Source organism: Panthera leo, chromosome A3 (assembly GCF_018350215.1).
Source record: "Panthera leo isolate Ple1 chromosome A3, P.leo_Ple1_pat1.1, whole genome shotgun sequence".
In the NCBI taxonomy this organism is placed as follows: domain Eukaryota; kingdom Metazoa; phylum Chordata; class Mammalia; order Carnivora; family Felidae; genus Panthera; species Panthera leo.
Genome location: NC_056681.1, coordinates 42,423,686 through 42,450,123, shown reverse-complemented (window position 1 = coordinate 42,450,123; position 26,438 = coordinate 42,423,686). Strand labels below are relative to the sequence as shown.

Genomic DNA, 26,438 nt, shown 5'->3' with positions numbered 1-26,438 from the left:
ACTTCCTTCCTTCTTATAGTCTTTCTCTTTAACGAAGAATTTTCAATCAACAAATGTGTTTGTACATCTACAATGTGCCGGTTACAGATCATTCTAGGAGGCAGATACTATCCCTGCACATTTGCCTTCTATTTTAGACGTTTCATTAGCAAGGTACTTTCACTACATATAATCTTCTCAACAAGACTGTGGGGAGGATATGGTTACAACTGAGGAAAGGAGGGTTAGCGGCCATTGTTCAGCTGTTGAAAACATGGCAGAGTCACGCAGGCTGACCAATTCTAAATCCTCCACACTTTCCACCAAGCCACATTGCCTCTTGCTAAGGCATGGAACACAGTCAACCTTCCAGTATCTGGGACAACTTAACTGTGGATTTGACTCTCTGAGGATCAGGGTCTGGATCACTCCCCCGCTGGGCTGATAATTAAACAGCTGCTAATTAGCATCCACTGTGGGGGCAGGAGAGGGGCCAGGAGAAAGACGAGCAATATGGGAAACCTGCTTCCAAAGGGTGAGACGACTTCGCTGGGAGTGAGTGTGGGAAAAGAAACAAAACACAAAACTGACATGTTTGTGAAAACGCTAAAGTTTTAAAATCTATGATGCTGTAGATGTGTTACACCATTATTTTGTGTACTACCAAGAATTATTTTTATGTACCACCTTCATGGGTTAAATTGTGTCCCTCTGAAAGATATATTGAAATCTTAACCTTCAGTACCTCAGAATGTGACCCTATATGGGAACAGGGCTGTTGCTGATGTAATTAGTTAGGAGGAGGTCATACTGGAGGAAGATGGGCCCTTAATCCAACGTGGCTGGTGTTCTCATAAGAAGAGGACAGACAGACACACGAGAAGAATGCCACAGGAAGACATAAGGACACACAGGGCAAAGCCATGTGAAGAGGGAGGAGGCAGAGAATGGAGTTATCCTTCTACAAGCCAGAGAACTCCTGGGTCTACTAGAAGGTGGAAGAGGCAAAAGGAGATGGGCTGCTAGAGATTTCAGAGGCAGTGTGGTGTCCCAACACCACGACCTCAGACTTTTGGCCTCCAGAACTGTGAGCGAGTTAATCTCTGTTGTATTGGGCCTCCCAGTTTGTGGTATCCTGTTATAGAAACTAATACAACCACTAAGAATTGAATTCAGCCCTAGGAGATTACTACGACTCCTGAGAATGAAACCATGTCACGATGCTTCCTTCTCATTTGTAAACTTCATTTTGTACAGGAAGTGCTCTTGTAGTCCCATTTGGACAAAGACTTCTTCAACCATGTATAACTTTTGTAAAAAAAACAAACAAAAAGAAAAAGGGAAAATGTTAGGAAGTACATTGGTTAGGATGTTCCTAAACTGTTGCACATTTGGAGCCTCAGAATTGTCCACGTCTGTGTTTTCCTATGGGATGTCATCCTCCGTGCCGTCGAGCATGTTGGTGATCAGCATTTCTTGAAAGAGTGCTCCGCTATTGCCTCCAGGATTTTCTGCTAAATTGCCAACACCTTCTGCATGTTTTGACGCCCCAGCCTAAGGCAGTACGATGTCGTCACTCTTGTCATTTGCCAAGAGCGGTTGTAAGACACGTGCATAAACCCATGCATTTGAGAACAGGTAGCGTGTGATCGTTTTTGCTTTTCTCGATTTTCTGATGGCAAACTTTTGAGCAGTTAATAAAGTGGAACTTCTCGAAGTTTGCCCCACCCCAGGACCGGAGTGAACTGGGTAAGGGTCATCCGTGGAAGCCAAGAGGTTTTGTAGAAAGAGCTCTGGATTGTGGTGCCGCCACAGAGGTGGGTTTGCAACCTGCATCTGCCCCTACTAACTCTGTATCTTTGAGCATAATAGTGATATTTCTGAGACTCCTTATCACCGGAATGAGAGGAACTACTTCTGAGGGTTCATTTGAGGAATGAGTGGCCTCATCCTCTGTGGAGCACCTGTGAAACACAGCTCCGGGCACACAGTAAATGCCCATATATGTCAATTCCCCTCCCACCCTTCAGCCAGCTCACCTCTACCTGGGGTGCACACCAGGTCACCCGGGGAGCTTTAGCAATCCCCACACGTGGCTCACGCTTGGACCCAATCAGACTCTCCAGGGGATCCCAATCTGCCCCAAGGTTGACACTGTCCTGGAGGCCAATTTTCTTCCCCCGTAAAATGCCTATTTCCACTTCTCAGAATTGTGGGGAGGCCCCGGTGGGATCCAAGCTGTGAAATCCTCACTCGGTAGAGAGATCTGCAGATGGGAAGCCTTGGGGCCATCACTTCCCAAGGCGAGGAGGCAGGGAGATGCCCATTCCCCCTTAGCAGCCAGCTCTCCCAGTGCCTGTCCTGCCCTCCTTCTTGGTTCTTTCTCTGTGAGAGGACACGGTCAGATTGGGTCACTTACTCTCTGATTGGGCGGGACATCCAAATCACCCACGTGAGCTGCTTCTTTGATTAAATAAAAATTGTTGTTTTACTTTATTTATGTATTTATGTATTTACTTATTTTTAAGTTTATTTGTCTATTTTGAGAGAGAGAGAGCAAGCATGAGTGGGGAAGAGAGAGAGGGAGAGAGAGAATCCCAAGCAGGTCCCATGCTGTCAGCGCAGGGCCAGATGTGGGGCTTGATCCCATGAGCCATGAGATCATGACCTGAGCCAAAACCAAGAGTCAGACGCTTAACCGACTGAGCCATCCAGGCGCCCCCAAAATTGTTGTTTTAAAATGGAGAAGTAGGAAAGAAGAAAAAACATAATTTCACACCCCCAACCTCCTGAGAATCCTTGTTGACATTAAAAAAAAAAAAAAAAAAAGAAGGTAACACATGTGCATGGCTAGAAAATTAAAGCAGTACAGGAAGTTGTATAATGGGAAGGGAACGTTTCATCCCCCTCTTTCCTTCCTTGCTCTCAAATAGTTCTCTGCTCAAAAGTGATCACTGTTCATGACTTCGCATGAGTCCTTCCAGAAAATGTTTACATGTTTGCACTAATACACATACATAGAAAGAGGAGGTTTTTAAAAATTATTTATTATTTCTTTATTTAAAATAAAAAAAATGTTTATTTATTTTTGAGAGAGAGAGAGTGCATAAGTTGGGGAGGGACAGAGACAGAGAGAGGGAAACACAGAATCTGAAGCAGGCCCCAGGCTCTGAGCTGTCAGTTCAGAGCCTGATGTGGTGCTTGAACCCCTGAACTGTGAGATCATGACCTGAGCCAAAGTCGGACGCTTGACTGACTGAACCATCCAGGTGCCCCAAGAGGGAGTTTCTTTTTTTAAAGGAGTATGTTTAGCATGATTCTTTTGTAGTTAGTGGATTCAATGTTCCCCCCAAAATATATGTTCCCCCAACTATATATCCCCCCAAATTGTATGCTCACATCCTAATCTCTGGAACCTGTGAATAAGACTTTGTTTGGAAAAAGAGTCTTTGTAGTTGTAACTCAAGATCTTGAGTTAAGACCATTCTGGATTATCAGGATGGGCCCTAAATCCAATGACATGTATCCAGGGACCAGTGTCCTTATTAGACTCACACTGAGGAGATGCATACACAGAGAAGAGCAGAAGGCCAGGTGAAGGGGGAAACAGGGCCTGGAGTAAAGAGCCACAGCCCATGAGTGCTGGCGGCCAATAGAACCTCCAAGAGGCAGGGAAGGACTTTCTTCCTCTGGAGCCCCGGAGCAGCACAGCCCTGCAAGCTGATGGCCTTGACTTTGGACTTCCATCCCCTAGAACTGTGAGAGAGTAAGTAGAAGTTGTTTTAAGCCACCGAGTTTGTGGTAATTAATACAGTAGCCATAGGAAACTGATACAATGTCGTAAATTTGAAACGTGTGTGTGTGTGTGTGTGTGTGTGTGTGTGTGTGTGTGTATACACACATATACACACTTGTGTGTGTGTGTGTGTATACACACATATACACACTTGTGTGTGTGTGTGTGTGTATACACACACGCACATGTATACAATATTGATGGATAATATCCATATGTTTGATAAATATATATAGATATATTTTATAAAATGTAACCAGTGGATTTATATGTATAATACCTACATGTTATCCGTATATGATACCTATAATACCTATGTTATAATATCTACATCTGTTCTAATATAGATATGACATCTGGTAGTATCTCTTTTAAATTTACTCCAAAAAGATCAAGAAACATCTGCTGTTCTTAATGAAACATATGGATGGCTGTCAGACAACCTAAGGTGGCTACTCTGACCACCCAGGAATGTGTCCCTTAAGAACCCCAGGGAGTTGTGCTGTGGGTCCTGGCTGAGAACCGGTGGAGAGTGGAACTCTAAGACCTGCTCTGGTCCTGTGGTGCATCCGACAATGCCTCTGTGGGGGAAGCAGAGGGTCCCAAGCTTGGCCAGTGGCACCATCGCCTGGAGGGGGGTGGTGGTGGTGGGGTTTGTCAAGAGTCCCTAGAGGTGGGCCTGGCCTTAGGGTCTCTTAAAGCTTTCCAAGTGCCTGATTCCTAAGCTGAGGCTGAGGAACTGCATGCTGGGGTCTCCTCCCCCTCCTCGCTCTTGTCCCAGTTCTCACACTGCTCAAACCACAGATGAGAGCAAGGGACAAAGCATCTATGCTTCCAGAGACCACACCAAGTGGTCTCTGAAAGAGAACAAACTCACATCTGTAAGATAACACAGCCCATCTTCTCCTTGAAAAATCATCTCTCTGGATTCACCTAGTGCTAGCTGGGAGGGGCAGGGATGGCAGGCTGGGGAGGTGCGTGGGCGGGCATCAAGGCTAGAGCAAGGTTTCCAAAAAATGTGGATCTTCTGTTTATTAAAACCTCTTAATTTGCACACGAAATGACCTAGCCTTTATTATGGGCTGAGGACTTTTTTTCCCTTGATAGGTTAAAACAAAACAAAAATAGCTGTTCCAGAAACATCACGCCCAACATGTTAGCTAGGACAACCGTGGGCGGGCTTGAAGATGCGTCCACATGGGGCGCAGGATTAAGGCTGAAGTCAGAAGGCTCCTCTGGCTCCTGGCCTGATCATCCTCCCTGGTGTCAATCTCCTGGGTAGGAGAGAAGAATTCAAGTCCTTTCTGATGTGTGCTTACAGAGTCAGTGGCCAACACGGACAGGCTCTGTTCTTCCTCTCATGAGATGCCAGAGGCACACTGGGGGCTTTCCCTTCAAGCTTTGAGTTGCTGGGGGGATTTAAAATGGATTGGGCTGGGCTTCATCTCCTGGAAAGGACGATATAGCTTTACTTCTATTTAGATAGAATATTGACTTTTATTCAGAATAAAAGGTTGCAGAAAAGGAGGCAGCATTGTAGATGAGAGATTGGTCTTTGGGATAGGCAGATATAGGTTACGGGCCCCGATGTATCTGTCGTTCACCAGCCGTGAGATCTCACGCAAGTTGCGGAACCTATTTAAGGCTCAGTTTGTTCACTTGGGAAATGGGGATGAGCCCTGATACCAACTAACATTTATTGAGGTCTGGCTGTGTGTCAGGAGGGCTTTAAGTATTTCATGTACATAATTTTCACAACAACCTCAAGGCTGCTTAGGAATGAAGGCAGGACAGAGTGAGTGGCTGGGTAAAAGTCACACAGGTAGCCAAGGGCAGAGACATGGTTCAGATCTGTTCTGGGTTGAACTGTGTCCCCCTAAAAAGTCACATGTTGACGTTCTAACTACTAGTCCCTCAGAATATGATTGTATTTGCAGATAGTGTCTTTTTTTAATGTTTATTTGTTTTTTTTGTTTTGTTTAAAAAATTTTTTTTTTAACATTTTTATTTTTGAGACAGAGAGAGACAAAGCATGAACGGGGGAGGGTCAGAGAGAGAGGGAGACACAGAATCCGAAACAGGCTCCAGGCTCTGAGCTGTCAGCACAGAGCCCGATGCGGGGCTTGAACTCACAGACCGTGAGATCATGACCTGAGCCGAAGTCGGCCGCTTAACCGACTGAGCCACCCAGGCGCCCCTGTTTATTTGTTTTGAGAGAGAGAAAGAGAGCACAGGCATGTGAGCAATCACGTGAGTGGGGATGGGGCAGAGAGACTGGGAGAGAGAGAATCCCAAGCAGGCTCCCTACTGTTAGCGCAGAGCCCAATGGGGGGTCCTATCTCATAAACCGTGAGATCATGACCTGAGCCAAAATCAAGAGTCAGATGCTTAACCAACTGAGCTACCCAGGTGCCCTGGAGATAGTGTCTTTAAAGAGGCTATTAAGTTAAAATGAGCTCTGTAAGGTGAGCCTTAATCCAGTATGACCAGTGTCCTATTCTAACACGAGGAAATTTGGAAAGAGACACAGAGGGAATGCTGTGAAGATATAAGGTCAAGACAGCCATCTCCAAGCCAAGGAGAAAGGCCTGGAACGGATCCTTCCCTCCTGGCCAACATGCTGACACCTTGATCTTGGGCTTCAAGCTCCAGAACTGTGAGACATGCATTTTTGTTGTTTAAAACACCCGGTCTATGATACGTGGCTATGGCAGCCCTCAGAAACCCATAGGATACCAGAGCAATCTGGTTGCACAGTCTGTATGCTTCCCTACTGCACCAGTTGCTTCTCTGTTCCCACTTCGTAATTTGGATTATGGAAAGAATCAGAGAGATTATGCATATGGACCCCTGGCTCATAGTATATACTCAATAAATGCCTGCATTTGCTGCTATAATTGTTGCCAGTGTTCTAATATTTCAGGCCCTGTGGAAAGGCAGTGGCACGGTGTCTTCAAAAGCAGCCCAGGCACCTTTGATTCATTCTTACTGCTCTTAGCTAGTTGGAGACAAATTAAACATGGCAAGAGAAACCAGCTAGAGCCTGTTCCCCTGTGAGTCCTGGAGGCAGAAGACCCACCTACAGGAAGAACACAGCTCCACCCCTTTTTGACTTCACCTTTCCAAGGCAGTGCGTTATCTCAAATAAGAGACCCAGAAAGATCATTGCTGGGGGTGATGTGGGAGATTACAGAGGAAAGAGGCCACTCCTAAGCTTAGACACTCTAGCTTACCTGCTGTGCCACCGCTGCTGGCCTTGGTTGTCAAGATCCAAAAAGGGATCTAGAGATGAGAAGGGTTTGGGGAGGGAAGACGTGACCCAGGAAGGTCAGTCGCTGGGAGGGAGGGGGCAGGCAGGAGGCTGGCTGCTTGATTTCCCTCTTGAGCATGCAGGGATGCCTTTTTGGAAAGGCCAGTTTTAGGCAAATCACATTGCTTAACTTTTCAAAGAACAGGGAGTTAAGCCACAATTATGGCTAAATGCGCTGTATTGATTGCCCTCATTTAGAGAGGTTTGCCTATCTTGCAAGAATGAAGACAGTCAATTGAGGAAAGAGGATATGGCTGCATGCCACTGGTCACAGTTCCAGTCACTGCGTCTCTGTGACAAGATATTAACAAATTGGTATCTATCATCGAAAGCACTGTACACAAGATATACCATGAGATAAGTCAGTGTAATTAAAGAGGGATCAAAAGACGTTTCTAGCGGAGCAAAGTGCAAAGACAACCTATGGGAATGCCTTGAGGAGGTAAAATGCCATCACCTGTGTTTGCTGGAACGTGTGTAGGGATTTGAGGTTGTGCCTTAGCATGATCTCAGTCTTCCTCTTGCTCCTATTTCCAAGATGGTGGAAGAATGTCATGGGTTGGATTAAGGGGGCTGTATTAAGGAAAAGGATATTAAAAGATGGTAGGCGCTATGCCAGATGTTGAGGAAGGGATGGTTAGGCTGGGGTGTACTTGAGAGGACAATTTCCCAGGGCTGCCAGGGACCGGTAAACACTGTCCTTGGCGAAAATGATGTGGTCCTGTCAATGAGGTTCTTTTGAGAGATGAGTGTGGAAAAGAAGCAAAGGGAGGCTGTCACTTTAATATATGAATAGCTTTGGCCACACACCTAGTGTAGACAAAGAGAGCCTGCCTGCGACATGCAGGCATGTCGTTTGTTTCCTAACAACAAACGGTGGACCTCAGTGTAACCAAGAAGGTTTCTGGGAGGACACGTGAGAGGAAGGCTCTGCCCTTGTCCGCTCCAGCTGTGGCCCAACCAGTGTCCTCACACCTGACTAACCCACCCAGTGCTCTCCCTTCCTGGGAAGGCACCTGGAGGTGAAGGTGAAGAGAAGGACCCACAGAGTAGGTGTCATGGTGCCCAGCTGGGAATGAATGGCTCCAGCACAGCAGGAACATAGCTTCCTAAAGCTCTGTCCCCTGCGAAACTTCCACCGTGATGCTGATGTATGGCTGCTTCTGCTGAGGAGGATGCTGAGTGAGGGCGGGTCTGGGATGCCTAGTCCCCATTCTGTGCTGCAGGGAGGGCTCCATGATGTGCTTCTGGAAGGAGAGGATGAATCTGACTGAATATGCAATGAAGTGTCACTAATTATCCTGTCTAATGGCCTGGTTTGGTCCTGTGGGTCAGTTACCTTCCCTCTGTTTCCTTGACCGCATGGTAATGATGGTGGCCTAGTCCCAGATGTTGCCTCACTAAATGTGCACAGGGAGATGTGGGGATGGGTGGAGATTGTGTATGACTTGATCCAAAGTCATGACTCTACCGAGGGCTAAAGACCATGCTCCAAATGCAATGCTTTGTGGCGAACAAGCAGTAGATTTGGAGTCAGAAAGCACTGGGTTGATCTACTTCTTATTTGTGTGTGCTCTGGGTCCCTCAAACTTCTGGATCCTGTTTCCTTCTTCTAGAGCAGGGATTGGCAAATGCAGCCTGCTGCTTGTTTTTGTAAATACAGTTTGTTGAACACAGCTGTGCTCATTCGTTCACATGCTGCTCCTGGCTGCTTTCTCACTCCAAGGGCAGACTTGAGTAGTTGCAGCAGAGACCATATGGCTAACGACGTATTTGCTTTCTGGCTCTTTATAGAAAAAGTTTGTTGACCCCTAACGTATAACATGGAGATGACAGAATTCTTGCCTGTACAAGGCTTAATGGTGGGGAACACATGAAATAACCTTTTGTTGGGAACTATGAGACCTACTATAAATATTACTGCCTATAATTATGTTGAATAGCGTGTCTATGGAATCCATCTCATCTATGAAGGAAGAAGTAGGGGCAGAATTTTGAGTTGTAGTACAAATGGTGCGATTTGAGGGGCCCAGAGAAAGCTTCCAGTGACTCAGATCGCCTCCCCTGCGCACTTCTACACTGACTGAATTCCAGCCACGAAGAGTTAAGCTTGAATTCTATGCCCTCATTATCCATGTTGATTATGTCTCTATTTAAAAAGATTTGGAAAACAAGTCCTCTGGGACAGGCAACACATCCAGGTGTTACCATTTACAAACACTTGGGCATGAGGTCCTTCGTTAGATGGCTTCCCTCCAGTGAAGCTGGTTGAGATTGGTGCAAGAAAGGAAAGGGAGTTTATGGAAAAGGTGATTTTGAAACTCTTGGGCTGTTTCCAGGGCTTAGAATCGGGCACCATCAGAAGGGGTAGAATTAAGACAAAGGAGGCAAGAGGACATGGTGAGAAACCCCTCCGAAGTTGTTTGTTTCTAGATGCTCTTAATGCCTGACATGTTGCTGCATGGAGGGCCACGCCATTTATTTGCTTTGACAAATGTTGCAATACGGCTTCATTGTACATTTTCATTGGGGGGGGGGGGTACAAACCAACAAGCTGCTTGCTTCTGAACACAAATGGATCCTTGAAAGCGTGTGGTCTCCTTTTCTTTCGCAAACTCTGAAGAAGGTTCGATTTTTGGGTTAGGACAATAGACCAAAGAGTTAAAGACGAGAGAAGATTCACTTCCTTGGTTCTTTCTTCCTAAAGGGCATCTATTTTTAATCTTCCTCAAAGGTTAGGCCCTTTGTCAACAGTGATGCCTTGCCAATTCCTTCCTCCTATCGGTCTTTCATTAGTTGCCAATGGAACAATTCCAGGTTGACGGGGTGGAAAAGAGAATGTGTGTTGAAATCGCAATTGGCATATGTCTGAAATATTTGGGGGCTGGTAGCTGCATCCTCTGCATCAGGCAGCCAGAGTATAATTCACATGTCAGGTCGAGCAGCCCACGAATGACAAAACACCAACAAGGAATAAAGGTCAGAGCGATTGATTCTTAATACGTTTCTGCTTATGCACAGAGCACCCAGGGATGGGGTGTTAATGAGCCTCAGCACAGTGATGCAGAACAAACGAAGAAAATAATAAATCGGCTTTTCAATAGTGCCCCTGGAAGGTACTGAACCAACGGGTGCTTAGATCTGCCCTCTGACAAATGCAAGGAGAAAACAGTTTTTCATTCTGCAGTATCTTAGTTTTCTGTGGCTGCTGTAACAAATTGCCGAAATATAGTGGCTGAAAACAACACAAAGGCAGCCTCTTACAGTGCTGGAGGTCAGAAGTCTCAAATCAAGGTACCCGCAGGGCTGCGCTCTTACCGGGTCTCTAGGAGAGGATCCATTTCCTTGCTTTCTCTGCATTGCACAGACTGCTGCATTTCTTGGTTCATGGCCTTCCTCCAGCTTCAAAGGCAGCAACAGCGGGTCAAAGTCTTCATCTACGGTATTACTCTGCCCCTCTCTTCTGCTGCCTTCCTAGGAGACCTTCGCGATGACATTGGGCCCACCTGATCATTCAGGGTAATCTCCCTACCTTAAAGCTATTTGCCACGTTATGCTTTGCCATGTGCCATGACATATTCACCGGTTCTAAGGACTGGGATGGTGACATCTTGGGGGGCCACTATGTTCCCTGCCACCTGTGACACGGCAGCTGATATTCATGCTGGAATATGAGGCTGATGGTTGATATTTGTTCAATGAAGATATCCGTGCAGGGATGGAATTTGATGGAGACACAGAGCACCCACTACCATGAAAAGGAGAGCTGCCATTCCAACCAGCTTTAGAATTAGAAGGACCTGCTCATGAAGCTGTAGAAATAACATGTTCTGTGGCCCATCTATGTGATGTCCTGAAAACAAGATAAACTTGCAGCACAAAATCTGATATGATCATCCTCAGACCCTGGCCCACTGTTGTGCATTTGAGCTCAGAAACACAAGGTCTCTATTAACCACTGAGGAAGCTATTGTATGTCCCTCTCCCACATGCCACCTCAGCTGTCCCTGGCCAATACTTCTTTTCCGCTTCCCCCAAGAAACTTCCATTTGCAAAATGCACAACTGACAGAAGGGAGGGAGAGACTGGTGGTGGCTCGTTTCATGTGGGGAGCCATAAATCACAAAAGGCTGAGTGCCATTTGTGTGAGTAGAAGCAGGAAGAACCCTGGTGGCACTATATATAGCAGATTGCAATTTTCAACCCCTTCATTTGTTCGGAGCGTCAGAGAAATATGCAGTGGGGGTGGGAAGAGATTCCATCTTAACACTGCAAGTCCTTGACACATTGGGAAGTTGGTAAAGAACTGTGCGCTTCCAACACCGCATTGGAGAAGGTGATTAAACTAACGAACAGAACCAAGGACAACCCACCAGTGAGTCAAGAGGTCAATGTTGGTGTTCTAGCTACTGTTGCTGCCATCACAAATTATCCCAAGACATGGTAGCTTAAAACGACCACTTTATGATGCTTACAGAGTCTGTGGGTCAGGAATTGGAAGGTGACACAGAGGGGTGGCTTGTCTCTGCAGTGTTATTTCTGGGGCCTCAATGGGAAAAGCTCAAAGGCTGAATGTGATTCAAGAGCTGGGGGCTACGTAAGATGTAAAAATGGTCATTACTGAGGTAGGAGCTTAGGATACATCTGGCCAGAAGAACAATGCTGTTTCCTTTGGCCCTACACATGGCTGCCTTGCCCATTTCCTCTCCTCCACCATGGATTGGGAAGTGAGACAGAGGGTTAACTAGGGAAATGGCTTTCCCTCTCCCAAATGGCTAAGGTCTAGTTTTCTCTGCAGTCACCAGCATGATTTCTCCCTACAGAACACAGCAGTGCTTCAGTCCAGACTTCGAGGTTGCCAAAGTATCCTCACCCCATCTGCCCAGCCTACATCTGCACACCACAGACTTTCCACCATGACTCAGACAGGCTAGTCTCTTTATAAACCCTCACATGTGCCCATGTGCCTCCTGCCCATACTCTCCAATCTCAGTGTTTTTGTGTCAAAATGTCGATGCACAACTGTTGGTTGCAGCCACTATAGAAAACAGTAGTTGGGGGGGGGATCCTCAAAAAATTAAAAATAGAACCAACATACGACCCAACAATTCTACTTCTAAGAATACATCCAAAGGAAATGAAGACACTACCCTGAAAATTTCTGCACACCCGTGTCTACAGCAGCATTATTCACAACAGTGAAGACATGGAAATAAGCTAAGAGTCCATCGATGGATGAATGGATAAAGAAGTCGTGGTATATATATATATATATATATATATATATATATATATATATACACACACACACACAACATACATTATTCTGTCATAAAAAAGAAGAAATCCTGCCATTTGTGACAACATAGATGAACCTTGAGGGCATTATGCTAAGTGTGCTAAGTGAAATCACTCAGAGAAAGACAAACACTGTATGATCTCATGTATATGTGGAATCTTAAAAAAAAAAAAAAAAAAAAAAAAGACGCACACAAAAGAGATCGGATTTGTAGTTACCAGAGATGGAGGGGGTTGGGGAGAGGGAGAATCAGAGGAAGGTACAAACTTTCAGCTGTTAGAGAAATAAATACTGGGGATGTAACATATCTCATGATGACTACAGTTAACACTGTTGTAAGGTATAAAGGAAAGTTTTTAAGGATAAAATCTAGGGGCACCTGGGTGGCTCAGTTGGTTGAGTGACTGACTTCGGCTCAGGTCATGATCTCACCATTTTGTGAGTTCAAGCCCCTCGTTGGGCTCTGTGCTGACAGCTCAGAGCCTGGAGCCTGCTTCTGATTCTGTGTCTCCCTCTCTCTCTCTGCCCCTCCCCCACTTATGCTCTGTCTCTCTCTGTCTCAGAAATAAATAAACATCGGGGCGCCTGGGTGGCGCAGTCGGTTAAGCGTCCGACTTCAGCCAGGTCACGATCTTGCGGTCCGTGAGTTCGAGCCCCGCGTCAGGCTCTGGGCTGATGGCTCGGAGCCTGGAGCCTGTTTCCGATTCTGTGTCTCCCTCTCTCTCTCTGCCCCTCCCCCATTCATGCTCTGTCTCTCTCTGTCCCAAAAATAAATAAAAAACGTTGAAAAAAAAAAAAAAAAAAAAAGAAATAAATAAACATTAAAAAAATTAAAAAAAAAGAGTAAAATCTAAATGCTCTCGTGACGAGGAAAAATATTTTCTCTTTTTTTCGCTTTTCCTTTGTATTGTATCTCTGTGAGAAGATGGATGTTAACTAAACCTATTGTGGTCATCATTTCACCATATATGTAAGCCAGGCCATTGCGTTGCACTCCTTAAACTCATACAGTGCTGTAGGTCTATTATATCTCAATAAAACTGGGAAAAAATATCGACACACAAACCATTGCCCACACCCTCCCCATTCTTGAATATCTGCTCCGTTTTCTGAAAACGGCCAACATTATTTTTGCTGACTTCTTTGCAAAAGGGTTGTTTAAGTCACGCAGTTGGGACTCGAATAGTCATTTAGAGCATTGGACGTTTCCTACCATTGGGTGTACCCGCCATTAAACTGTAATTTTCTTGGGGGAAACAAAACCAAGTATAAAAATATATTTTGTTACAGTTTCAGAGAAAACCTGGCCATTTCCATGGTACAGCTTTGCATTTCTAGAACTCTGGGCATGTGAGGGAACTATCGCCATTTCTACCCCCCCCCCCCCCCCACATGTGGCTGGTGTATTATTATTCCCTGATGAGATCTTATTTCTATTCACCCCTTTCCCCCACTTCCAGACATGAATTGGACCACTCCAGTTACACAGGCAAAGGAGGGGCACCAGGTTGTCCATGCCTAGTCAGCATTTTAAAAAACTACGTCATGCTTTGTTTCATGCTATACAATGTGGTCACTTTTACGCAGCCAGTTAATGAAATCTGAAAAGTGCTGTGTAGCCCCAAGGAGACTTCCAGGGGAAAGCCTTACTATTTTAATTGTTGAATAGGTGTCCCTAAAAATATGCGATATTTGTGACAAAAAATACATGGTATGTCTTTTTTCTTCCTCTTTTTTTCTTCCTTTTAATGTTTACTTTTGAAAGAGAGCATGAATGGTGGGGGGGACAGAATAGGAAAATGGTCACTTTAAAATAAAAACAGCAAAGGAGTGCCTGTGTGGCTCAGTCGGCTAAGCGTTTGACTCTTGATTTCGGCTCAGGGTGTGATTTCATGGTTTGTGAGATCAAGCCCCCAGTCGAGTCGGGCTCTGGAACGACAGGGAGGAGGTTGCTTGGGATTTTCTCCCTCCCTCTTTGCCCCTCCCCCACTTTCGAGCATGCATGTTCTCTCTCTCTGTTTCTCAAAATAAAACGCATTTAAAAAATCTAAAAACAAAAACAAAAACAGCTGCAACGAAATCAAATTTCTTCTCAGGAGAGAGAACCTGAGTCCAGAGAGATCTCAGGTGTGGAAGCACCTGACTTCAGTGACAGGTCGAAACAACTGCCTGTCCCACCTACAGTTTTCTGTCCCTGAACCCAGGCTCTTATGTGCAGAATGGAGACATTTAGACCTTATTTTCCTTTCTCTTTTCTCAATGCTTTAAAACACCTTTACTATTCATTTCAGGGAAAACGAAGGAATCCCATTTTCCTAAAGGGAGATGAGGCGGTTTCCTCTTTTGGCTCCGTCTAGAAATTGGATAGAAAAGCAAATTTGTTTCCTGGTTTGAAATGAAATCACAGCATCCTGTTCGCATCCATAGTTGAGGATAAAATGGACGTTCTTCAAACGGAATGCGGAGAATGTGCTCCAAAGACAGAGCTCGGCAAACGTGCCCTGTGATGGTCTTTTCCTTTATGAACATCACAAAAACCTAAAACCCAGCTCAAGAATGCCCACGGTTTTCACCTTATTCTGCTGAAAGCAATAATCCATTTAAATTCAGAAAATCTGGCAAGATCATTAGAAAGTCTCATTCTTTGGGGGGCCTGGGGGGCTCAGTCTGTTAAGCGTCCGACTCCAGCTCAGGTCATGATCTCATGACTTGTGAATTCGAGCCCCACGTTGGGCTCTGTGCTGACAGCTCAGAGCCTGGAGCCTGCTTTGGATTCTGTGTCTTCTCTCTCTGCCCCCCACCCCCACTTGTGCTCTGTCTCTCTCTCCCTCTCAAAACTAAATACAAACATAAAAAAAAAAGAGAGAAAGTATCATTTTTTGGAGATTGTCCTTTGTTGTTCCTTGAGGTAAATTCTCTGGGAATGCATGTTGGGAATGGAGCCAACCAAAATCTCAAGAGGCCCTCTCCACCCCTCATCGGTGGTTTCCTTCCATATGGTGTGAGTTTGCAGGTGATTTCCAACCTGCCTTCCTTTGACCACCTGAGGAACCCCTGGATTTTTTTTTTTTCCTAGCAGAGGTAAACATACCTCAGTTTCCCTGGGTGTCACTAGCAATATAGTGTTGGGTGGTTTCTAGAATGTCCTCTATACTAAAGAAATCCTGTGTTTGTCGCTACTGAGACAGACTACACAGGTCTCTCTTATCATTTCCAAGAATATAAGCAATTTTGCACTTGGGCATCTAGGATGCACACCCCATCCTCTGAAATGCACAGCCCCATCTGTCATTAGCACTGCATATCTGAGTCTCTAGTCAGCTCTCCTCAGAGAGAGCTACAGCCTCATCTCCATGGATTGGTTGGAAATATTTTCCATGATGCTACTTAGTACCATCTGGGTGAACTATATTATGAATCGGCAAATAATAAAGTGTGAATAGTGGGCAATTTCCAATCTAAAACCAGAGGTAGGGGGGAGGTGCACCTGAAGCTTAACCAGCTTCACGTTTGGAAAACCATAACTGCCTTTGTTGCTCCTCACTTGATCTATTTCTACATGGTCGGCCATTTGCCTGATGTTTGCTCAGCACCTGGTAAGCAAAGAGCTTTCAAAAATGGTAGAAAAGAAAATCAATATCCCTGCCCATTTAGTCGGCCTCTCACCATTCAGTGACATTCACACAGTGCTGGGGAGGGAAGCAGGAGATCAATGTATCTTAGGGACATGGAGAAGGCATTCACTCAACTCGTCTGAGCAATCGATGGCATTCAACTAGTTGCTAGCCTGGATTCAAGTGACTAGATTTTTATAAACCTGTGGCTTGTTTCTCTATTACGACATGCAAGCTCTCTGACTGATGGGAAGCAGCAGCAAATTATCCTCCAAGGAACCAATAATTATAAAAATCTCAACGATGACACTATATGCAAAATGCCTTATAGTCTTATAACATGGTATTACTATTGTGGCAGCTTTGAGACATGTCTATAAATTCTGTGATGGTCTGTCCAATCAAGAGGTAGGGTGTATATGTCCTTCCCCCTGCCCTGAGTGGGTTGTGACTGATTCAACTAGTACCGAATGGTAGAAGTGATGCTATCTGATGACTTCCAACAGTAGGTCAGAAAAGGCCAACTGGTTCTGTTGGTTTAAGTAAGCCAATAACCCATGTACAGAAAGAAGTTCAACTACACTGAGGCCACTAGGCCAGAGAATCCACGTGAGAGTGCTCTGGTCAACGTTTTCTGCTGGGCTCCCAGCCTGTAGCCATGTGAGTGGCCCATCTGACAGCAACCACATGAGACCCCAAGTGGGAACTGCTGAACCCTTTTATGAGCGAAGAAACCAAATCTCACAAGGCTCGAGTAACATGCCTAAAGTCATACAATTTCAAAGTTGCCAGTTTCTTCTAAGTTTATTTCTTATTATTTATTTTGAGAGAGACAGAAAAAGAACCAGTGAGGCAGAGGGGAAGAGGGGGGACAGAGGAGGGGTTTATTATTATTATTATTATTATTATTTATTTTGAGAGAGAGGGAAAGAGAGAGAGAGAACCAGTAGAGCAGAGGGGAAGAGGGGGCAGAGGAGGGGCAGAGAGAAAGAGGGGGACAGAGGATCTGAAGTGGGCTCTGCGCTGATGTGGGGCTCCAACTCACAAGCCGGGAGATGAAGACCTGAGCTGAAGTTGGATGCTTAACCGACCGAAACACCCAGGCACCCCTCAAGGTTGCCAGTTTAATGCCAGATTTGTCCCAGTCTGAAACTAATGTCTTTGACTCTGTAGCATACTGCCTTTCCAATTAGCCAGTTAATTGCAGGGGAAGCCCACCGCCACCGAAAATGTGTGAACAAAGATAGAAATCTCACTATTTTAGACACTTCCTTGAAGATTCTATTGGTGTGAAGATCTAAAAGTTCCTCTCTCCTTCTCACAGGGTGGAACCCTTGGAAGCTTTCCTACTAGGTAGTGCCCCACTGGCACTAGTGATGTCCCACCACCCCTTTCTATTTGTCCTCAGAAGCTCAATCTTTACCATCAGCTCCTCTGCCAAAAAGGCGGCCATCTTTTTTTTTTTTTTTTTTTTTGAGCAGAGAACCAACAGTCATTGACCACCCAGGGCCCTAGACTACCTTCCCCCCAGTGGGCATCTCATCTGATTTTTGCTTCCCACATTGGGAGAGGTGTGCTGCTACCCTCACCTCGTGGAGGCAGAAATTGGAGCTTACGGAAGTTAAGTGACTTGCCCAAGTTAGTGCGTAAGTTTAAACCTACAGTTTTCTGACTCTCATCGTACTGTGTTCTTTTCCATTGTTCACAAAATACCTAACCCTTAAAAAATGAATTACAGTTCAGGGCTCCTGTGGCACCTGGCACTTTCTCACTCTGATGACTCAGGCGAGAGTATTTATTCTCACTTTTGGAGGTGCAGGGTACCCAAAGGTAAAGCTGTTGTTATTTATTTTATTTTACTTTATTTTATTTTATTTTACTTTATTCTATTCTATTCTATTCTATTCTATTTTATTTTTGAGAGAGAGAGAGAGCTCGAGTGAGCGAGGGGCAGAGCGTGAGGGAGAGAGAGTGTGGAGCCCAGAGCACGGCTCGGGCTCATCAGATGCGGGGCTCGAACTCACGAACCATGAGATCATGACCTGAGCCGAAGTCAGATGTTTAACCAACTGAGCCACCCAGTCGCTCCAAGGTGAAGCTGTTTTTTGCTTAAAACCTCTGGAAAACCAAAGAGTGCCTGTGTGGCTGCTCTTCCAAAGCCCTAACCTTGAGAGTGTGCTGGCAGAAATAATTTCAGGCACAAATGTCTTGCTTGAATTGGTAAGTAATTGTGACAAGTTAGGTTGCCTCTGGCAAGTTATTGAACTTCTCCGGGTTTCTGTTTTATAAGGTGTAAAGTGAGAGAGACCCAGATGAAAGTCCACACCCTGGGAGCTTACCATGGACACACAACTATCTGCACTTGCAGCCATAAACATGAAGTGACTTATAATGAAGACAGGCATGGATATAATAACAACAGTAAACATTTACTGAATAACTGACCATGTGCTCTGCACAGTTCTCAGCATGCTCCAATTGTTTAATCCCTATGGTTATCATCAACCCTATCTTACAGATACCTCGACGTGGGGGCTTGTCTGAAAGTACATGAGGCAGGATTTGAACCCTGGCCGTTTGGCCACTTCTAAATATGTCAAATAAGCATTACAGATAATAAATCCCCTAGAAATTCAGAGGGGACCATGGCATTTCCAGCTGTGACAACCACAGTATTCCTGCTCTCCTCACCCCTGGTACCCACCCTATCTCCATAGGCATCTCCAACATCAGGACACCCCGGAGTGATGAGAGTGATATGACAAAACATGAATGAATGTGAAACATGAGTTTCTGTGAAATCAGTTGCATAAACATGGAGCATACATTATGGTGGCTCTATTTCCCCTTTTCAACTTCTAATTTTGAAATAATACCAAAAAGTTGGAAAAACAGTGCATGGAATCCCTACATATTCTTCACTCACATTTTCCAAATACTAACATTTTACCCCATTTGCCTTATCATTCCCTCTCTCTCTCTCCACACACACACACACACACACACACACACACACACTTTTTTCTGAATTGCCAGAGAGTGAGCTTCCAATAGTATGCTCCCAAAAGTTCAAATATGACTATATGTGTTTCGTAAAACAACCACATTTTCTTACATAACCACAGTTCAATAGTGAAAATAAGGAAATTAACACTGATACAATACTATTATCCGATCTCCACACCTTGGTCAAATTTCGTCACTTGCTCCACTAATGTTCTCTGCGGCAAAAAAATAAGAAAGGTTCAGGATTCAATCCAGGATGATTTATATACCTTTCAAAGGGGAAAATATTGCAAATGTTCCATCTCCAGAGAAACCAGAGCCAAAGATAATATAAGACGGGGTCTTCTTTGTAGGACAGTGAGGACAGTGGCTAAACAGACCACAGTCAAACCCAACCATTGTTTTGACAGTAAGATAAAGGCACAGTTCACAGAACCAAGCACGGGGAGGCTATGGCAAAAAACAATCAACCTTTCAGCAGGTCAGTGATCATGAACGCTGTACACAGCTGTGTTTCTTTGTGTTCGCAGAGATCCTTAGGTTCTTAAATTTTAAATTTTTTTTTTTTAACGTTTATTTATTTTTGAGACAGGGAGAGACAGAGCATGAACGGGGGAGGGTCAGAGAGAGAGGGAGACACAGAATCTGAAACAGGCTCCAGGCTCTGAGCTGTCAGCACAGAGCCCGACGCGGGGCTCGAACTCACAGAGTGCGAGATCGTGACCTGAGCCGAAGTCGGCCGCTTAACCGACGGAGCCACCCAGGCACCCCAGGTTCTTAAATTTTAGAAGCAGCATCAGAAACCTCTGGAAAGCTTGTTGAAACATGGACTACCAGGTTCCCCCCTTCCCCCCACAAATTCTGATTCAGTAGGTCTGGGGCGGGGCCTGAAAATGTTTATGTCTGGCAAGTTCCCAAGTAATGCTGGTGTTTCTGGTCCAGGGGGCCAGTGTGAGAACTACCACTCTAAGGTAAGGTATGCCAGCCAGATGAAGTTTCATCTGGGAATTTCATATGATGACTTAATCAATGACCTCCTACTTACAAATCCGATGCCCTAGTCTCAATTCCATTGGACCCTGTGAAGAAGATGGATAGGGGGATATTTCTCTACTCGTTGGAGGCCTCTCGTTTCTACCAAGACACTGGAATGACTCCAGTTCACACTCAGGAGTATCAAGAAAGTTCTGTCTGTGTGTGAGGCCCCTGGAGTGTGCAATTTTTAATTCAGATGTCATTTGTGTTTCTCAGAAGTGCTTGCGCATGTGGCGATGATCTGAAAGGTGAAGCAAAGTTGGAAATTGCTATAGTATCTAAAAAATGTTTTTTGGCTATGTCATGTGAATTCAAGTATTAAGTCAGGGAACCATGTCCCAGACAGAACTGAATTTTATTCATCTTTGAATCTCTACATCTCAACTCTAGTATTTTATAGCTGTGTCACTTCAGAAGAGCTTCTTAACCTCTGTGTCTCAGTTTCCTCATTTATAAAAGAGGCATAACAGAATTCACTGATGGTAGATCACGTTATTGTTCAACAGGTAGTTATCGTCTGCCTGTTGGCCACCATTGTTGGGGAGCATGCTTGCCTCCCAAGTGACTTTGAACTTGGTCATACGACTTGCTTTGGCTAACAGAATGTGCGTGTAAGTATGGGGGCTTTAGAAAGCGTAGGCCTCAACGGCTTCCTTTGTTTCTGTTTTCCCTTTGGGAACTTCTGACTTCTGTCGGAAAATCCACTGGCCAAAAATAATTTAATAAGATAATTATTATTCAAGAACAAACTTGAACCCGGTCTTTGAGAGCCAGGTTCTCTCAAAGCCAGGCTTTGAGCCAGGACTGGCTGAGCCTACCCTAGTTCAACTGAACTATAGACAAACCATATATATGTTTATGAGAGCTAAGTGTCTATTGTAGACCCCTGCAAGTTTGTTATGCAGAAATAGCTGACATGCACAACCTTACAGGACTGTTGTGAAGATTAAATAAACAAGTGCAAAAGGTTCAGAACAGTGCTTAGCATGTAATAAATGCTCTTAAAGGTGTGAACTGTAACTATTATTACACCCAGTGCCTAGACCATTGGGAAGTTTTTGATATAGGAGACATTGAATGCTTCCCTGATGTCTAGTATTCCTTTCTTCTATGTCCTAACACCTAAGACCTGGGTCCTGGATTACACATTTGATCTTGACCTGATCACTTTATTTCTCTGAGTCTCTGTGACCATATATCTGATAGATTTGGACACTTCTACCAACCTCGTAGGTTTTTTTCCTTTTATTTTTTTCCTGCATCACATCACGGGCATAAAAGCACTTTGAGATTTTTATCTTCTCTTCAAGAATAAAAGCTATTCTGAGTAGATCACAGTAGACAGATCACTCAGTGTCCCCAAGATCTGTTTGCCTGATGCTCAGACAAGGATGGCATATACAGGGGTTTTCACAAATACCAGAGACTCTGCTGGGAGGGGACGGACTCTTAACATTGGGTTTTCAAACTGGTCACAAAAGTCAGATCGACATTCTTTAATTGTACGTTCAGTTTTCACAAACCATTCTTTATGTATCAGGCAGATCACAGCTGAGAATAGAAGCAGCAGTGGGTTTCTCAACAGAAGACCTGGATTTAAGGGGTGGTTCATGGCTCATTCTCTTGGTGATGGCCTGGGAAAGCCATTGAACTTCTGGGTAAAATGAAGGTGATGCTCATAAAAGCATAAACCATACAGGGTTATTTGAGAATCTGGTCATGCCAGTGCTGCTGCTGCTGGTGTAAGATGTATTTTTTTTTTTTTTATAGTTTTGGAGGAAGTGTAAATTGGCAAAGCCCACATGGAGTGTGGGCTTGAAGAGTCCATCTTACTCTAAAGTGAGCATCCTGTTTGAGCCAGGAATTCCATTCTAGATCTTTACATGGTCTTTGGGTTCTTATGACCCATTCTTGACCCTATTTTCCATTTCCTGCTTCTTCTCACTGTGGAGATAAAAATACAGTAGATGTTTACCCATCTTCCCTGTTACTAGGGAAGGACTTGTGACCTGTTCTGGCCAGTGAGGGGCATCTGAGAAACATCTTTTCCCCTCCACAAATACTGGAAGAGCCCCTTCTCACTTTTGAAGCCATCTCTCTGCTTCCTGTCGTTGTAGGCTGATGTACAACGATGTGCTCTCTGGACCGGTAGCAGCCATCTTGCAGCATGGAAGGGCTGAGAGCATTACAGAGACACTAAACTGGAACCTGGATTGTTAGCTGTTGGTCCAGCCCTGGAATCGGCAGCCTTGGCAATCCAGATTTTCTGTGACATGGCTCATTTAGGGCCTTTGTTATTTACGCTATTGTTAGTTCTGTTACTAGCAGCAAAAGAGCCCTTAACCGATGTACCCTTTTACAGTCTCTCTCTCACCCATCTCCACACACACCATACGCTCAATGTCTATAGAAGGAAATATCTAGAGCGGCCTCGTCAAATAGGTAGCCATTGCCCCATGTGTCTACTGAGCACTTGAAATGTGCTCAGTCTGAATTAAGGCATGCTGTAAGTATAAAGTACACAGTGGATTTTGAAGACAGTACAGAAGAGAATGTAAACTATCTCACTGCAATTTTATATTGATTGCATATTGAAATGATAATATTTGGGATATGTTGGGTTATATAAAAGATATTATTATTAAAATTATTTTCACTTTTTCTTTAGCTTTTTTTAAATGTTTATTTTTGTTCTTGAGAAAAAGAGAAAGAGAGAGACAGAGCATGACTGAGGGAGGGGAGGGGAGGTGCAGAGAATCTGAAGCAGGCTCCAGGCTCCGAACTGTTAGCCCAGAGCCCTTTGCAGGGCTTCAACCACGCACCATGAGGTCGTGACCTGAACTGAAGTTGGATGCTCAACCGACTGAACCACCCAGGCGCCCCTGTTGGCATGTAATTTTAGATATGTTTCAGAATATTTCAGATATTCTCTAATAATCCTCTGTAACTCTGTGGTATTGGGCATTATTTCTCCTCTTTCATTTCTGGTATTGTTTGAGTACACCCCCCCGCCTTTTTTTTTTCTTTTTTTTTCTTTTTCTCTTTTTGATGAGCGTGGCTAAAGGTTTATCAGTTTTCTTGATCTTTGCTTAACTGACTGAGCCACGCAGGTGCCCCTCTTTTCCTTTTGAACAATGTGGGTATTTTATATTTTATAGCCATTTATGGCTCACATTCTATTGGACAGCACTGTTCTAGAAGAATAGATACCAAACTAATGATAATGGTCACCTCTGGGATATGGAAGAGAATAAGAGGCTTGACAGAGTAGGGGATATATATATATATATATATATATATATATATATATATATATATTTCTTGAATTTTCTGCAATAAGCATATATTTGTGCATTATTTCTGTGCGCTTTAGGAATCTGGGATAAGATTTAAAAAATGTATTAATATTTGCAATCATGCTTTGTCAATTGTAAAGTTGTGTACATGCTAGTTGTTTAAATTTGATAATCATCTATTTTGGAACATCACTGCACTTGACTGTAAGTACCTGGTGTTTTAAATCTCTATAATATTAAATATTAGATAAAGCATACAGAGAAACACTCAGGTAGCCTTTGTGTAATGTAACAGAGTGTATCTTATTTTACCAGCAGAACCCTATATATAAAATGAACTTGCTTTTGAATAACTGGGGGCATGTTTATGAGGCCAACATCAAGAAATGAAAAAGGTGACTTATAAAGAAGTTAAGGTATTTTGGGGTTAACTCATATATTTTATTTTAAGGTATTTTGGGGTTAACTCATATATTATGAACAATACTTATGATAATTCTCTTTCCACTGGTAGAACATAGCAACTTAACAAAACATCCCAAATGTCGTCTTGGCCCTTGCCTTTTTGTGATGCCTTGGGAGGTTTCTTTTTCTCCAAAAACCTCTGAGTCATTGAATTTCAGATTTAGCATTGATTTATTCCTTTTGAGAGTTTGCCAACTACAAAGATAAATTGCTTGGCCTAAGTGATTAAGGAAGAATAATGGTTTGCTTCTAGTCAACACTGTGTTTAGTCCTTCTTTATTATCTTTAATTAAAAAGCCAGCCCACGATTCTCCACCTGCTAATGGATCTGGATGGAGGACAAAGTAGCAACCGGGGTCCTGGAGACTAGCCTGGCTGTGGGTGGGGAGGGCAGCCCAAAGGGTGTCTCAGCAGCTCTGCTTGCTGGCTTCCTGCAAAGCTTTGATGAGTGACATTAGGTGTGTACCCTAGAGTCTTTGAGTGTTACTACATGACTTTGCACCATGGGAGCAGAAAGCCACGTGGTTTTGCTTCAGTGTCATCATTTTACTCACAGCTCAGCCATAGATTGGATGTGTGACGTTGGGCAAATCAATGTCCCTTTTGGATGCCATCTTCCAGGCCAGTAAAACAGAGTGTCGGTCTCAAAAATAATCTCCAAAATCTTTTCCAGCTTTGAACTCACCTTCCCCTTCCCTCCTCTTCCCTTTCCCTTCTGCATCATCTCCTTTCTCCAAATAAAACACGTGTGTTGTCTGACATTTAAAGCCAGGGTTAATTATCTTGTTAACAGATGTCCCTGCTACTACAATATATGTATTATATATCAAATTATGTATACTGTGTATATTTAAATTATGTGTAATATATACATTGTGTAATTTAATATATTACATACATTACACATATGAATATATCGCACATATTAAATTATATAGCTGTATGTTTAAATTACTATATAATTACATATAACACAAAATATTATATACAGTGATATATTATTTTATATATAATAAAATCATGCATAAAATCATATACAATTATAAATATTATCACATAATTTATGTAAATATATATGTATGTGTACACATATATGTAGATTTATGTGTGTATGTATATATATAAATACACATACATAGGGAAGAAGCTTTATTGTAGAAAACATACTCATAAACTCCCAAACTCTAACAACTCCTCTGGGATAGGTCAGAGAAAAAAAAGCAATCTAATTATATTTCCAATTTGTAACAAAACCTAAATTTAGCAATGCTTCATAAGCGCCGTTTGGAAATTTAATTTTAGAGAATGGCTGGTGAGCTTCCGTTCCATTTTGTCACCTTTGTTTTTCCATTTTCCTGCCACCCCAGGTAGAACCAGAACTCCTGAAAGGCTGAAGTAAGAAATCTTTGCTTGAGTTCGGTGTGTGATCCATCAGTAGAATGGCTTCAGGAGTAGAGTCAGACTTACGACTCAACAAATGCAGCCTGTTAACAAATCTCTTTTCAACACGGGTATAGTGTGCCTGTATCAAAGCATGATTTACTTGGATCTGTTGAGGCGGCAATAAATAAATTTGGAAGCACTGAATTGTATTAGAAAAACATGACTGAGCATTTAAAGTGAAATAAATGGTATGTTTGCCGACAATCTCTTTCTCATGCATTAATACAGGAAAACCGATTTACTCAAGAAATGGTAATAGAAACCAGCAAACACCTTAATTTGTGTTATTATCCCAGCCAATATAAAATTCAGGGAAGTGGAAATGGCACTGGTGGAGACCAGCAGCAGCAGCTGTTCCAAAACTCCATGGAGCATGGTCTACTTGAGGGATGCCACGTTGCCATGGCAGCCAGCGACTCCAGTGAGCAGTGCGCAACCTCAGACAGCTGGCTCTGCCCCTTGGGGTGCACAGCATTGGTCCTTCCTTGGGTATTTGGCAGGGTGGAGGTGGGGGCACGAGACCTAACATTTTGTTAAATCTTTGGAGGATACAGGATATATTCAGGTTGGTCCCTGCCTTCGGAGGACTTACAATTCATTAGGCCGAGACGCTCTAAGAAAAGCTATGTGGTTAGATGGTATAAGGGCTTCTGGCGTCCTGAGAAAGTGTCTTTGCTGAAGGCGGTAGCAGTCGAGGAGGCCTTCTTGGAAGGCAGTGGGATTTAAATGAGATCTTGAAGAATACATGAAATTGAAATGGACTTCCTCGATCCCACTGTCGCCGTGGAGTTTTCAGTTAGCTTGTTTCCAATCGTATTACTCCCAAACCACGGAGGTTGGGTGTTGGGTTTGGTGTTGACCCAGTCTGACTGATGTGCAGGTGAAGAAACGGAAGAAAGAGAAGGCGAGTGGAGGGCAGAGGTGCTGTGAGGAATAAGACTGCGGTGGCCTGAGGCTGGGAGGAGCCCAAAGGGAGGTGCTTGGGGACTGGGGTGGGCAGCTCCACATCCCTCAGGGGTGCCGGTGGGCGGCTGTTTTCTCCTGACTGACAGGTGACTGGGACAAGAGCCCTCTCCACAAACACCCCACCCCTCCCTGAGTATATGTCTCAGGTGAGTATATGTCTCAGGTGAGTATATCGCCGGTCCCAGAGTCTCAGACAAGGGGCTTCCCCCAGGCAGTAGCTCTGACATTT

The 26,438-nt window shown here is 44.0% G+C and overlaps 1 protein-coding gene and 1 long non-coding RNA gene across 4 annotated transcripts in view; one reads left to right on the top strand and one right to left on the bottom strand.

Moving 5' to 3' along the window:
* The window catches only part of PCSK2 (proprotein convertase subtilisin/kexin type 2), a 272,000-nt gene that overhangs the window by 131,157 nt on the left and 114,405 nt on the right, over window positions 1–26,438 (bottom strand). The gene's annotated exons all lie outside the window — the stretch shown is intronic.
* On the top strand, window positions 21,999–25,447 carry LOC122215839. Of its 2 annotated transcripts, none has more exons than XR_006200573.1 (3): window positions 21,999–22,545; window positions 23,654–23,730; window positions 25,168–25,447. It is a non-coding gene; the product is annotated as an uncharacterized LOC122215839 (long non-coding RNA). The 2 variants fall into 2 exon arrangements; XR_006200572.1 differs by having other exon boundaries at window positions 23,651–23,730.